Source organism: Ixodes scapularis, unplaced genomic scaffold, assembly GCF_016920785.2.
Source record: "Ixodes scapularis isolate PalLabHiFi unplaced genomic scaffold, ASM1692078v2 PGA_scaffold13__105_contigs__length_92229423, whole genome shotgun sequence".
In the NCBI taxonomy this organism is placed as follows: Eukaryota; Metazoa; Arthropoda; class Arachnida; order Ixodida; family Ixodidae; genus Ixodes; species Ixodes scapularis.
The window spans coordinates 63,819,882-63,834,726 of record NW_024609839.1 but is presented as its reverse complement, the minus strand read 5'-3'; positions in this window follow the sequence as shown (position 1 = coordinate 63,834,726).

Sequence of the window (14,845 nt, the reverse complement as noted above, 5' to 3'; positions counted from 1 at the left end):
GCTTGTTTGAGTACGATTGCGTTGTTTATCGAACAATGCGAGAGAGCGATGACACCGACATTCTACGTGCAGATAGAAATGCTATTACGAATTGGTACAAACTGTGGGAAATCAATATTAATCTTAAGAAAACTGTTCCTATTCCTGTGACTGGACGTCTTGTTCCGTTTCTCGGTGCTTATACAATTAATGACGAACCCGTCATTGTCGTTTACGAATACGAATATCTTGGAGTATTCTTAACCTCGACCATAAGCTGGAATGAGCACGTTTATTGTACTGTTTCTAAAACCTTAAGAATGCTTGGCTTCTTCTGTCATAATCGTAAGTCTGTGCCACCTTCCTTGAAGCAAAATATTTATTTGTCGCATGTTCGCTCAATTGTATAATATGCTTGCATCATATGGGAACATTACACTGGTATTCAAGTAACTAAACTAGAAAAAGTACGAAACGGGCTGCCTGTTTTATTTTAAACAATTATGACAGGTGACTTAGCATGTCACGTGCGAAAGAGAGACTGGGATGGAGGGAGTTAAGCTCTAGGAAGGAGACCCGTCGACTAAAATTGTTTAACAACATATTCATTGTAGAAAGTGGATTGACAACGAAAGCAACCTTCTCCCGCCAGATTACATATCGCAACGAAAGGATCACATGGATAAGGTTAAGAAATCCACCGTAAAACTGATGTTTTTTATGAACTCAGTTTTTCCTGAAACAATAGGGGTTTGGAACGGTTTGCCAGACTCGGTGTTTGACATTGTTTTTAATGACATGTTTAATTTAGTACTTACCTCGTAGCTTTTCGTAAACTACATTTTTAAGGAGCCTGCACTATGTTGAGAGACTGAAATATTTATGAGATGTTATTATTGTTTTCTTAGCTTTTGTATAACTACTTATATTTTTCATGGTCAACTTTCCCCTTTACCGTAATGCCCCACGGCGCTGAAGGTACGTCAATAAATGGAAATAAATAAATAAATAAAAATACCACCCCAAAGACAAACCCTGCGCATCATCATGCGCAGGGTTTGTCTTTCGGGTGACCAAGTAACTATGACGTCGACGTCATAGTTACTTGATCACCGGCCCGCCCCAAGCGGTAAACACGCCGAAGCTTGACCACAGTCGCCGCAAAGCGGAAGAGGCGTCCGGCGTAGCGCCGGCGTCGCACGCCGCACGACGCGGCGACGTCACGACGGACGCTTCTGTCGCATTGCGGCGACTCTCGTCAAGCTTCGCGTAGTTACCGCTTGGGGCGGGCCGGTGATCAAGTAACGATGACGTCATGCTCAAGCCTTGTCTCTTAGGTGGCAGCGGAGCGGAAGTTCGTCTGCTTCTTGCACAGAGGTCACGTGATATCAGAACGCCGAGCTTTGATTGGCTCTGATTGAAAAACAAAAATAGTTGGTAGACCTCAAGGCATCTGGCATTGAGGTCTACCCACTACATCCTTGCAATCAAAGCCAATCAGAGCTCGGCGTTGTTCTGACGTCACCGCAACTCCTGCGCAAGAAGCAGACGACTTGCTCTCCGCGTTGCTCCTGCGCGCTGCCATTGTTGTCTAGACTGGACTGTTGAACGTGTTCTGAGCACGCGCAATTGCTCTCTTCCTGTGGAGCATCAGACGCCGCACGTGCGTACACAGCCAGGTGACTCGGCGTTTTTTCCCCCCCGCGTGAAAGAGCTGGAAAGAAGCGCGCACGCTTCAAAAGTCAAAGAATGACAAAGAACACTGGGAAGCCGTTCCCGAGAAAAGTGAATCGTGTTTTTTCGGTCCGCGTAAATAAACTGTGCATCGCACAAAGCTCAGACTCCGTGAGAATGTGACGCTAACGGTTGAGATAGAACGCAAAATCTTGAGAACATGATGTTCTCAAGCTTGTGAATAATAAGCCTCACCCTGCGTCCCTTGGGCAGGCAGTAACTATATATAGGGCGTTCCCGAGAAAAGGTAACCGTGCTTTTCGACTCGGGTAACTAAACTATGCATCGTTGAAAGCTCAAACACAACAAAGTTACTGACTGCCCCCCCCCCCCCCATCAAAAAAAAAAAAAAGGAAAAAAAAGGGAAAGAAAAGAAATATGAATCTTTTATGAGCTGACACCCACCTAAGCCTAATATCGTCAAAACAAGAGATGCCATTCTGGACATGTGGGATTAAGATCAGTGAAAAAAATCAACTGTCAGCAAGAAATGTGTTTGTTTTCTTCCTTACTGAGAATTCTTTTCACTGAAACAGATGCTACAGGCGCCCACAATGCTGTTTCTTGTTTTGGAAATATTAGGCTTAGCTATACATCAGCTCATAAAGAAATGTCGTATCTCTCTATTATCTTTCGACTAAGACACTGCTACGTTCTTCATACTTTGGCGTTCTGTTCCCAACCGCTAGCGTCAGAGTCAACTTTCCGAGGGGGAAGGGGCCCGGTCAGGATGGTGACGACCGATGATGGTGTTCGCCCGATGGTAGTCCCCCGGGAAGTCGATTAAGAAAAAAAAACTAAAAGTTGTTCGATCCCGCTGGACACATTACGACGTTGGTAGGTTTACGGTGGCCAGTGTGGCCACGTTTATTTAAAAAAAAAAAAAAAAACGACAAGTCAACGGTAATATACAAAACTTCCAAAATTAAAACCCCGTACTTTAGTACCCAGTCTCAAGAGCCGAATCCCCCGAGAACCCTCTCGGCAGCCTTTTTCTAGCCTCGTAGATGCCTCCTTTCCCTCCAGAGATGAACCAATCACTTCAAATTTCACCACTCTCATGTGGTACACTGTCGTCCAATGGTCGGCGAGCTGTCATCCTGTCGCTGTAACCGCCAAACCTAAATTCCTTGTAGGGTTGTTCTCTGCGAGTTTTCCAGTCTGACTGGCGCCAACCGCTAAGTTATTGCATCGGGCAAAAAGCGACAATTTTACACTAAGCGGCGAAACCCTCTATATACAGGCACATTCGGCTAAAAGCCACAACCAGCTGCAAGAAGGGATCTGTCCGAGCAGACTCCCGAAACCCGAGACGTTTCTTAACGACCGCGGGAAAGACCGCTCCCCCCTCCCGGTCGCTCTGCCCACGCAAATGCTCCCTCCAAAACGCCGACACTCGCAAAGAAAGCTAAAACTAAAAAAAAAAACGATGCCGACGCAACTGTAGAAAGATAGACTTTTCTAAAACAAATCTTACTTATTTCTAACAAAATCCTTCGTTACTTAACAGTCAGATTCTCATGGAGTTTGAATTTTCAACGATGCATATAGTTTAGATACCCGGGTCGAAAAACACGGTTCTGTTTTCTCGGGAATGCCCTGTATATATAGTCACTAACTTCCCAAGAGATGCCCAGGGTGTGGCTTATTATTCTTACGCTCCTTAATGTCACAATCTCATTGGCTGTGAACCTAAAATAAGGTGCTCGAGCTCTCAACACCCCCCGTTTCTTAAACTGTCAGCGATTGCACAAAGTGACGGGCCATAGACGGATCCGAGGAATGAAGGTTTTCGTGACAAAAGATGAGTATTAAGAAACAACGATAATTGCGGTAAATGTATTTGTCTGTGGCGAGCAGCTGCGCATGCCCGAAACGAGAATTGGAACGGAGTGGAGATGGAAAGGGTCGAGAAAGTGTGCAAGAAGAGTTATGCTACTCGGAGTCGTGTGTATGCGACGTTCTCTACGCACCATACTGCCATAAATCATCACGCGCAGGGTCGCCCCGAAAATGCTGGCCTATATTTTGGGGACCTCGCTGCGTCTCCGAATGCCGCACACCACTCACGTCGCGCACCGGGGCCAGCGAACGGAGGGGGACAAGTTCCACTTCTATACGTAGTAAGAGTGCTTTCGGTGTTTTTTTTTCCTCGCTCTTGCTAGTATACTGACTCAATCGTACGGTAAACCAAACTAGACGAACACGTTAGGTCCCAGGCTACGAGGATATAAGTACCAAGGCTAAGTTTGAGAGGAATCCTCTGGGGGCCTGACGCATCGAAGCCTTGAGGCTTCCATGAAGCCAAGTCATACTGATCGTACATTATACAAAAGACACGGTGTTTGCCGAAGACGTGATGACATAGTTATCTGCAGACATGCCTCTTGTTAATTCGCAGCATGTTTGTTTTATACATTATGTATGGATTGCTCATCTCTAACGGCATTTCTGTGCGATCAATGTGACCGGACGGTTACACAAGGAAGAATCACGCCTCAGATGGCTTTTGTATGATGGATTAGCGGTGTGACCTGGGCTTAAAGTTTCTTTCAAGTCATTCCCGCACTAACTTCTCTTCACCCTCGACTTGTTAAAAAAATTTCTAGATGAATTTATTTACCAATGTTTACGACGCGGCTGCGGGAGGCTGGCCACACCTTCCGTTTAGTGAGTTGCCCGCTCTACGATTGAGATTCGCTGGCATTGTGATTGTCGTTGTGTGCGAACCCTAGGTGTCCTCGATGTTTTTGGCGAAATGCTTAGAAGCGAATAAGATAAGAGAAAGCTAGTCGGGGACAAACGCAGCCCGACAGGGAGTACGTATTAAAAAAAAAAAAACCACTTGATAGTTCTTAAGAGCCGACCCTATCAAAGCGACGGATCCCAAAATCCAGTTGGCAGACATGACAAACACTCCTTGCCAACAACAACAGGTTTATTTCTATATTCTAACTGAAAAAAGGGTGCTTGTTACAAGTTGTCTTGTTTGAGACCGCTTGGAAAAATGTTGGTCTTTATGTCAGTCAACGAAAGATTGTCGTTTGTCGTTCGATAGCTACTGAAGGCTTCAGCAAACTAGGACTTGGCGAGCTCCGAACTTCTTTTTTATTGTTCAGCAGCTAATGAGATTTCTGCATCAAAAGACAAGAATGCTGGAAAATAAACCAGAAGGTAAGGAGCGTGAACTTAATCTACGCCATGCATTTGTTATGCTGCCAGTAACCATATAAGCCATTACAACAAGCTAAAAAAAAGAACAGCTACAGGGAGTAATTTTTGTGCTCTGCATTCCTGAACACCTGTTACACTTTCACCGCCAGAATTTACGCCGCACCGTCACAGGAACGTCAAGTATGCATATATAAAACGCAAAAACAAAATACAATAAAAGAGCGAGTCAGCACACTATATGGACAAGACAAACGCCAACATCAGCGCACATTTTCCCCGGGCGTCCTCTTATTTCTCGACGAGAAGCACTCCTCACGCTACATAGTCGAACATTCAAAACAATACAGATCCAAGACAGAAACACATACACACACACGCATTCAACAAAACGCAGAAAACAAGTAGGGGAGGGAGAGGATAGCTGGGAGGCAGGATGATCCTCCCTCGCAGTAGCAGCAGCATCAGGCGGCAGCATCCACGGCGAGTCCACGAAGGCGACGACGTCTAGATGCATCTAGGTCGGGCGTAGCTTGCAGCCGGGTAACATTCGCTCGCCTCCGGGCCGGCATATCATCGCTCCGGCGGCCGCGGCGTCGGCAGCGCGTGTTTGTTGTTTGCTTTTGGACGCGCGAGACGACGGTTTTCGGCGGCCCGCAAGAGAGGAGCCGGAGCTGCGCCGCTTTCTGGTACGACTTGATGCCTGCCGCTCTCTCGTCCCGTTGATTAAACAGGGGGAGGGAGTACGACGTGGCACTACCCTGACCTTTGTCTTTGGCGGCAGCCCTACAATTTGATCCTGGGCGTTGCCGCCGTCGCGGTCGCGTTGGCTTCGGAGCAGGCGGGCGACGGTAAAGAACCGCGACAGCTTGCGAGTGGAGGTACGGACAGAGTGGAAGTGAGAGAGGGGGAGAGGAGAGACTCGAAGTTGGAGATCGTGAGAAAACGGCTTGCCCTTTTCGCCCGTCTTCACTTCCTTCAACCGCGGTCTCTTCTTTCTGAGTGAAGCCGAAACGAACCGAAATATGTCACACGGTCACTGTGTCCTCCTGTGTGGTAAGCGCAGTCGCCCCAGACTGTGAGACTCCCTCCATGCGTCCGTCGTGGTCTAACGCTGTTCTTTATTGCGCAGAAGGGGGGAACTATGGGTCGTTCACGATTTTTTCTTTGCCTCTGTATCGCTATGAATGTTCTATGCCTTTTGCTTTGCACACAGAATAACAGGCAGCTTTAAAAAAAACGGGGCGCTGCTTGCTATGTTCACCCTCCTTCCTTTGGAATTTGTTTTTCGGGGCTCTATCGGAGAATTTCACTATCTAATTGACTGAGGAGTGATAGTTAGAGACTCAGGACACCTGAGTCTCTAAACCCGGGACCTCAGGACACCTGAGGTCCTGGGTTTCTTAAATTGTCAGTGCTGATGGCCTGTGAGTACTGCCACTGGTCAGTTTCAACAATTTTGGTGCCTCCGTGTTCAGCAATGAAAGAAACAATGAACAATAACAAAAGCTACCTATACACTTTAAGAGGGGCTTGTGGGGCGTCTACTTTCCCCGCAGTGCACTCGTTGGGCCAATCACTGGGATCTCCGGAGCGTAGCCAGAGAACGATGAGACCCAAAACTAGGTTTGGCCATTTGGTTCGAAATTGATCAGCTTCGCAGGGGCAATCAGCGAGTGAAACGTCTCAGTCGTTATCCCCATGCAGATTCCGTTATCGGAGCGAAGCCTTCTAGTCAAAAGAACTAGCATTAAATACCACCCCCCCCCCCAAAAAAAAAAAAAAAGAAGGATTCGAAAGCAGTTGTTTTGATTGGTTTTAATTTGCATAAATCCGTCGTATGAACACTCGCAGCGGTCATGTAGTCAGCCCAATAAAAGTAAAAGTTAAACTCATTACAGAAAATTGTCCCTTTTTTCGGCGCTGTTTGCTTTTTACAACCTACCCAGCTGATAGCTCCGGAGGAAGACCTTTTGATAGCCTTTGTCCCAAAGAAATAAGAACGGCAAACAAACCAGCGCGAGTCCAGCGTCTCCTCGCGCTTCGCGGAGGGAAAGAATCCCGTTTTTGTGTACAGAGTTCAATGCCCTCGGGCAATTTTCGGAATAATAAAAGAGAAAAAGAAAATCAGAAACGCGTTTAAGATACGACGCGCGGATAGGTAAAGCGTAAATGTTGTTGCTTTCATGCGTCGCATCTTTCTGTTTCTCTCCAACCCGTTATCATACCGCACGGGTCCTTCCTCATTTCTGTCTCTTAACCTCGTGGTGGCGGTTTCGAGATATCTTTCTTTGAGTGTGCACGTATGCCTGACAGCACGGTAGAGTTCACCGCGCACAAACCTCCCTGCGAGCTCTGAAAAGAGCTCGTGTCTTTGCCAACCGCCAATCATATGGCTGGTCTCAAACAAAGTTGACTGGACGTTTCGGTTGCAGCTCTGTCCCAAATGTTTAGACAACTGGAGTGTTCTGCGGCGCGATGTCATAAAAAAGCAGGCGATCTAGTTCTTACCGAAATGATACCATTCGTTTTCTCCGTAAGGTCAGCTAAGGTCTTTTTGTAACGTTAGATAGGGCCTTCAGGAAAGGTCTCCCTGCCTGTCTACTTTCGTTTGGGTGGGATGTGAAGTGTACAGTAACAGTGGCATGGATATTGTGCTGTTCTGTTGCGACTGACGTAGATGAAACAACAACAACAACAACAACAGCAGCAGCAACAACAACAACAAGAACAACAACAACAACAACAACAAAAACAACAACAACAACAACAACAAAAACAACAACAACAACAACAACAACAAAAACAAAAACAACCATAACAACAGCAACAAGAACAACAAAAACAAAAAAAACAACAATAACAACAACAACAAAAACAACAACAAAAACAACAACAACAACATTGGCTTTAGGAGGAAAGACGAAAGCAGTAATAATGTTAAATTGCAGGGTTCGGTCAGTATTTGCTGGAAATTGTTAATTTTTTTACTTGGAGAATGATAATTTTGCAACAACACTGCGTTGAAGAAACGTTCACCAAGAGACCAGACGACAGGTGAACAAGACATTTTTATGGATCCGATTGATTTACAACCAAGATAAGTTGGAATGTTTATCGCAGACATTATTCAATAGACGATGCAAACAATTAACAATTGCAATTTTAACTCACATGTCGAGTGGGCAGAGCGCGTCAATACGATGACGTCGGCGTGCCAACTATCTTGTATCTATTTTGTGCTCCTTCCTGCTGCCTGCGATTGGCAGTATTCCCAAATAAATAAGCAAATAAACATAACTGCTCACATAGACTGTTTTTTTTTGTTTTAGTCTTACAACGAATAAGAATGTTCGTACTGGGAGAGTAATAAACAAACAAATCAGCGAATAATAATACCAAAAAAATTGGCAGATTATGATGCGCTGGCAAATCAGTTATGCACGTCCCCTTCTTCTCTTCCTAGTCATTTGCACTTTTTCACATCGTGTTTAACCAACCAGTTAATCTTAATATACACGTTTTTCTTAAGTAATAGCTGTGTGAATAGTGAAAAAATAGACCTACAAGAAATACAAGGGTATCTAAATGTTGTAATATTTTTTTTATTTTTTACAATGTATAAAGCTTTGGTTCTAAAATTAACCCAAAATTCGCTCCGACCTTCAACGTGTACATTGCCTGGAGCGCAGTGCTTCTGAGGGCCACCCGTCTAATCTCCAACCTTTTCTACAGTCTTGTCTCCATTGCGGCGTTCGTGAAACTCAGAATCACCGGGTGCAATTGCAAACACGCTTCGTGCGAACAGGGTTTCAACGCTTCCACGCTCTCGAAAACAATCTGCGCGTGAAATTGTGCTTGGTGCCGAGGATGCCCGTTGCTGCCTCACTCTAATTCCCTATTGTCAGAGATAACCAGAGCTGTCGCGAACTTCTGTCGAACTTAAAGTTGAACTGGTTCGGCGAAGCTTCGAACTTTGTGCAAAATTCGCCAAGCGTTCGACTGCTAATTAGTGTCGTCCAACCCTTACGAAAAAAAAAACAACTGGAATAACATGGTTAATACCTGAAAAAACACCACATAAACCCATACTACTGATATCCCACAACGCCGTACGAAGGGCGGACACGAAGAAAAATATTAGAATTATGGACATTTCATATTGGCATCCACCATTCTAACCAGCTCAAGGCAATCTCCCTTACCCTATACGCGCATTATAATCATAAAACCAACAAAATATTGTTGGTGCTGTTCGCCACACCCATTTAATTATATTGTAGCGTCTCGGGTTGGTCTAGACTTGACTCGGAAGTTAAAATGGTCTGGAACATTTGGTGAGAACACTAACCTTTTATTTAGGTAACTGGTTATTACTTGTCCTAATTTAGAATAAAGATGAAGACGCGATGTCGGCGTCTGTCCGGGCCTCCATGTCGTCTCGCGGAGTGCCGTCTGCTGTTCCGTCTTTATTTTAAAACCCTCGAGCCGCGGTGGCGTGAAGTGGCGCAATTGTGAGGCAATACGTCAGCCAAATAGCAGTATTCACCGTGCTATGGTGAGATTGCCAGGATAGTGTCCAATGTTGTGCAATGGATATTACGCGGAAGCGATGTAAGCGTGCGGCAAGGTCTGCCGACGGCGCTGCACCCGAGCCGGGTAACGTAATCCGAAGCTCTCAGGTCATTATTCTAAATCTGGACAAGTAATAATCAGTTAACCAAATAAAAGGGTTGGTGGCCTCACCAACCGTTCCAGACCATTTTAACTTCCGTGTCAAGTCGAGAACGACCAGAGACGCTACACTGGTGTCCCGGACGTGATCACAAAATAGAGCTAAGTGTATAATTATTAAAAAAAGGTAGAAGAAAACAATACAATTTATGGGCCATCTGACAGGGAAAGTTTGGTAGACAACCATGGTCAAACATCACATTTACGTGTGAGCTCTTCGCTGAAAAAAATTCATGTAATATGATTACGTACCATTTTTGTCTCGTATGAAATTTTGGGTTACGAGTCGTAGGATGCATGTTCCATCATAAAACCCAACATAAGCTTTAAAGAATACACTTAGTTTATTAATGTGCGGAAATACACATGATAAGTATCGCACCTTTTCTCCGCTAGGTGGCGTCACCTAATCTTGCTATTCGCGCATGCGCGTGGTGGTGGAACTTCAAACTTTCGTCAAACTTTGCGCAAAAGAAAAAGAAAAGCAGAGCGAATATGAATTTGGTTGAAACTCAAACCTCGGCAGCACTCGACATCATTAAACACAACGACGAATCGAATCGGCTTTAGTCGCTGGCAGCTCAAGAAACGCAGGACGTGGCATACCATGTCCACGCGTCTTGCTTCGTGATTGGCTATTCGGCATTCGTACCGGCGAATGCTGCCATCTGATTGGCTGAGGACAGCGATAATAAGATGCTAGGGACGTGCCACACCTTGCGCGATTTTCAGTCACTATACTCGAGATCACGTAGCCTATCCTGCTCCTGCGGCTGCGACGCTTTCGTAGTCCTGCGTGCATGGAATAATATGCGAAGTATATCCCTCCTCCCCGGCCCCTCCCCTCCCCCCCCCCCAAAAAAAAAAAAAAAAAAAAAAAAAAACAACAACAACAACAACAAAACAACAAAAACAACAACAACAACAACAAACAAAAAAAGACAAATTGTTTTCTCTACATCGGTAAAATAAGCTACGCATTACCGAAGGTTCATTCTGCGCCCAAATGTTGCGCCAACGGTACGACCCAGATGCCAAAGTTTCAGCACTAACCGTAATTTTATTCAATGGTTATGAATGACCTTTCTGAAATTTTCAATGGGAAATGGCGGACGACGGAGCTCTCTCGAATACGCTGAGCTCTATGTCGTCCGTAACCGAAATCGGGTGAAAATAGGACCCATTTTTCCATTGAAATTTTCAGAAAATTTCTTATAACATTTGATTAAGGTAGCGGTTAGTGCTGAAACTTTGAAAATCTGATTCGGACCGCTAGTACTACGTTTTGGGCAGAAAATGAGCGTTCAAAAACGCGCTATTCCCCCCCCCCCCCCCCCACCAAAAAAAAAAAAAAAAACTTTTTTGGGGGGGTTTATTGGGGGCGGGGGGGGGGGGGTGTAGGGGGAGAGGCTGTATATGGCTCATTAAAACTTTCACTTATTCTGAGTCAGCTTTGCGAGTTGGGCCAGATGACCTACGTTTATATATTTGCATGTCATCTTTGCATGATTGTTTTAACTCTGTCGTTAGATGGTGATGTGTCTGGTGATGTCTGATGATGCCTGAAGCGTCGACGATTCCTGATGTGATTAAAAGTTTCAATGACTGACTTACGGATGACTGAAATAATATGTATTTTTAGGGAACTTTCCAAATGCTTTCTTTTCGCTTTTTGCAGGAATCGGTTGTTTCAACATTGACTGCCCTTGAGGTTTCTCTACATTTATTGAGGTGGTTCTGGATCAGATTGACGATTTGCAAACTCGTTTAAATTTTCTTAATTTTTAACTTTAATTTCTTTTTAAATATGTGCTCGTGTTATTTTGGGCTGCTCTTTGTGTTTTTATGTGACTGTCTTACGTTACCAAGATTGTTATTAACGCGATAGTGTTAAGGAGCTCCTGTCGCAAAATATCCGGCGTCGGTGGGGGGCCGCGAAAATCCTCATTGGTCGATAGGGTGATGATGTTGCAGACACATGACCTCGCGTGGAAATAAAAAAAAAAAACAAAAAAAAACACAACGCTAACGTGAAACATGGCGTCACACGTCGAATGAAAGTGGTTAAAAAAACATGACGTGTAATAGAAAGTAAAGGCCGCCGCATGTCCTAAACGATTTCACTCTATAAAATAATTATTTTGCCTTAAAGAAAGATCGGAAGATTTTTGGGAGAAATTCGAACCACCCCACCCTTCGGTTGCGGGCCAGACACGCTACTGACTGGGTTACAAAAAAAAACTTTTTTTTTTTGTTTTTTGTTGTCCACGAATGGCCTTTTTGTTTTTGCACGCAAAGCGTCTTACGATGAAATGGTGTCTTTTTAAAAGTATGAAATAATCAGAACCCTTGTGTATTGTATTACTCGAGATGTATTCCAGAACATATATAGCATTTTTTTTTACAACTAAGCATTCATGAAATACTACTGGTGGCATTCCAAGATGATTAAAATTTATTGTCGTTTCTGAAGCCAGCAGTCTGAACTAGATACTCAAGAAATCTGTTTTTTTACTATCTAACCTAATGAGCCTTTGAGAAAACCCATCAACCCCACTAGGTATGCGCAACACCCGAGTTCTGTTTGACATCCTTTGGTTGACTAAATGCGTTAGGGACCACTATCTCGACCTAACGTCTTTTAGTTATAAATAAAGTTTTTGGGAAAGTAAGAAAAAAAAATCACTGGAATGTAACAAAAGCTTATTGATGTCCCACGCCACCTAGCAGCAGGGTTTGTCGAAATGAGGGTTTCTCAAAATGTTCCATACAACTGCCAACAACAAAGTCGTTTTGTTCTACATCTCAGAGTTCACGGCACATCTCTCCCGTCATTCCAGGACGATTAAAAACTTATCGTGGTTTCTTAATGAGTTAAAACGAGACACACAGGACCGCTTTCTGCTTCTTCTTTTCCTTCGTTTGATGTAAGGAATCCTAGAAAAAACCGATCGACGTTCATGGTTAAGAACATCCCACTATGTATGCGCAAAACCCTAACCTCCGTTTGACATTCTTCAGTTGACTAAATCCGTCAAATACTGTAGCCACTGACAGATTAAGAAATCCGTGGCGTGGCCAATTATGTTAATGCTTCTTGCTTTATGATTGGATCTTTGGCATTCCTATCGGCTAATACCCCAACCTCATCGGCTGCTGGTCGAAAATGATATTTCCAGAACTCGCAACGTCGTGCGTTTTCGAAGTTGTCGGCGATTGTACTAGCTCTATTTTACATCTATTAATGCAAAGAGAGGGAACGAGAAAAAGTCTCGGAAAAGCCTAAGGACCCAGCGAAAGGGAACGAACATTTATCGGTGTCCCACGCCACTTTTCTGCTTTCCCACGATTGGACACATTCGTGTCTGCGATTTCTTTCTGCTCAGTAAGTGTGGCGACACGGTTTTGAACTAACAGGAACAAATAAAAGAAAAACAAAAGTAAAATAACTCCGGCGGTTATAATAAAAAAAAAGAAAAAAGAAGACAACGAAGGATTGAAAAAAAAAAGAAGAAAAGATCACGTAAATACAAAATATCGAAGAGAATAAAACGACTCCTTACAGTGTGGATTACAACGACTTTTTGGTGGCGTAAGCAGTGCAGTGTTCCTCATGCCTCTGCTGTGGTCGCATCCTTATCTTTTGTAAGCAGTGCTTTTTTGTCTCGTTGCACGAACTGGGTCGTTTGGACTCTTGTTTCTTGGAAACTCCCCGGGGGAAAAAAGACAAAAAAGAAAACGGAACGTTCAAAGCTATGAATGGAGAGAAGATGGTTTGCAGAGATGGGAAGGTGCGAAGCACACACAAGAAAAATACGGACAAACGTTTTCTTTTTCTTTTTTTTGGTTCGGAGTTGTACTCTGATCTTACGCCGGACTCGCGTGTGCCGCAGCGCGGCGATGTAGTAACCGGCCGACGCTTTTTGGGGCTAAACACTTCTTTGAGATGATCAAAAATAAAAACATATAAAATAAAGAAAGAGACGCAGACGTTGACCTAAACAGGAACTTTTATACGTAACTAAATAAAAAAAGAAGAAGAAACAACTCACATCCTTTAAGATTAAATGAGGTCATGTTTAAACATCCCTCATGGCGGAACATTAAAAAAAAAGATGAAGGTTTTGCAAGTTTCTGCAATTTATGGTGAGCTTTTATTCCCAAAGGTCACAGACACATTAAGAAGCGCAAGGCCTGACAAGTTCCCAGCATCTTATTATCGCTTCACGGCCATAGAGATTGCCGCGTCAACCAATAAGAGGGCCTAAGAACGAACCGCATGGTAAGAGTAGTAATTATAATTGGTCGCGTCCGGCGTTTCTTGAACTGTGAATGTCTATAGCGTGACCAATGACCACATTTGGTTCACTTACAAAACAGAACAAGCTTTCTGAGAGACTTTAATATGTCAATGTGGGCCAGTTGCCTGGTTGGTTGGTGAATGGTTTGCGTGGTTTCTGAGAAATCACGCAAACCATTCAAGCCGCGACTTGTTCACAAACAACTTAGTTTTCGGCAACAGGGATTCGAGCACGTGTATTCGGCGTACGCGCCTGCATGAAATAAATATTTTGTCAATTGAAGCATGGCCTTGACAGACCCGCCGACTCTTTTTAAACGTGTTTTGAGTCCTTTCCAGCAATTGTGTTCGGGCGCCACAATGGGAAGTGAAAATTTGCGCAGCTGTCCTATAAGGGTCGGGCTCACACTTCTCATCATTTTGATTTGAACGGATTGTTTGTAATAATTTTTCCTAATAGTCACTGTCAGGTGACGCAGGTTTGCAGATGCAATTCACTGTCTAAACTGGCCCACTAACGCATCTAGAAGCAGATTATCTTCGGATTAAATTAACATGTAGTGACATCTATACAGAAGGTTCGGCGCAGTGAGATTATATATGCGCACACCATCGTACACTCCTAGAACGCACTGATAGAACATTTCCAATACCAGCGATTCGTCGATTATTGTGTTCACATCGGTCATCAATGAATTAAAAGACAAAACCATAGACTGAAGTTGCGCAGTGGATGGGTTTCTGGTATGAAACGCAGCGAACAACTTATCACGGGGACGGATGATGAGGCACGCAACCTTTACCGTCCTTCCGTTCATTTGCAGTATAGAGGTTTTTTGCGCGACACAGGGGACAATTACAAGCGAGTAGACATGGACAAGCGCTTGTCCGTGTCTACTCGCTTGTAATTGTCCCCTGTGGCGCGCA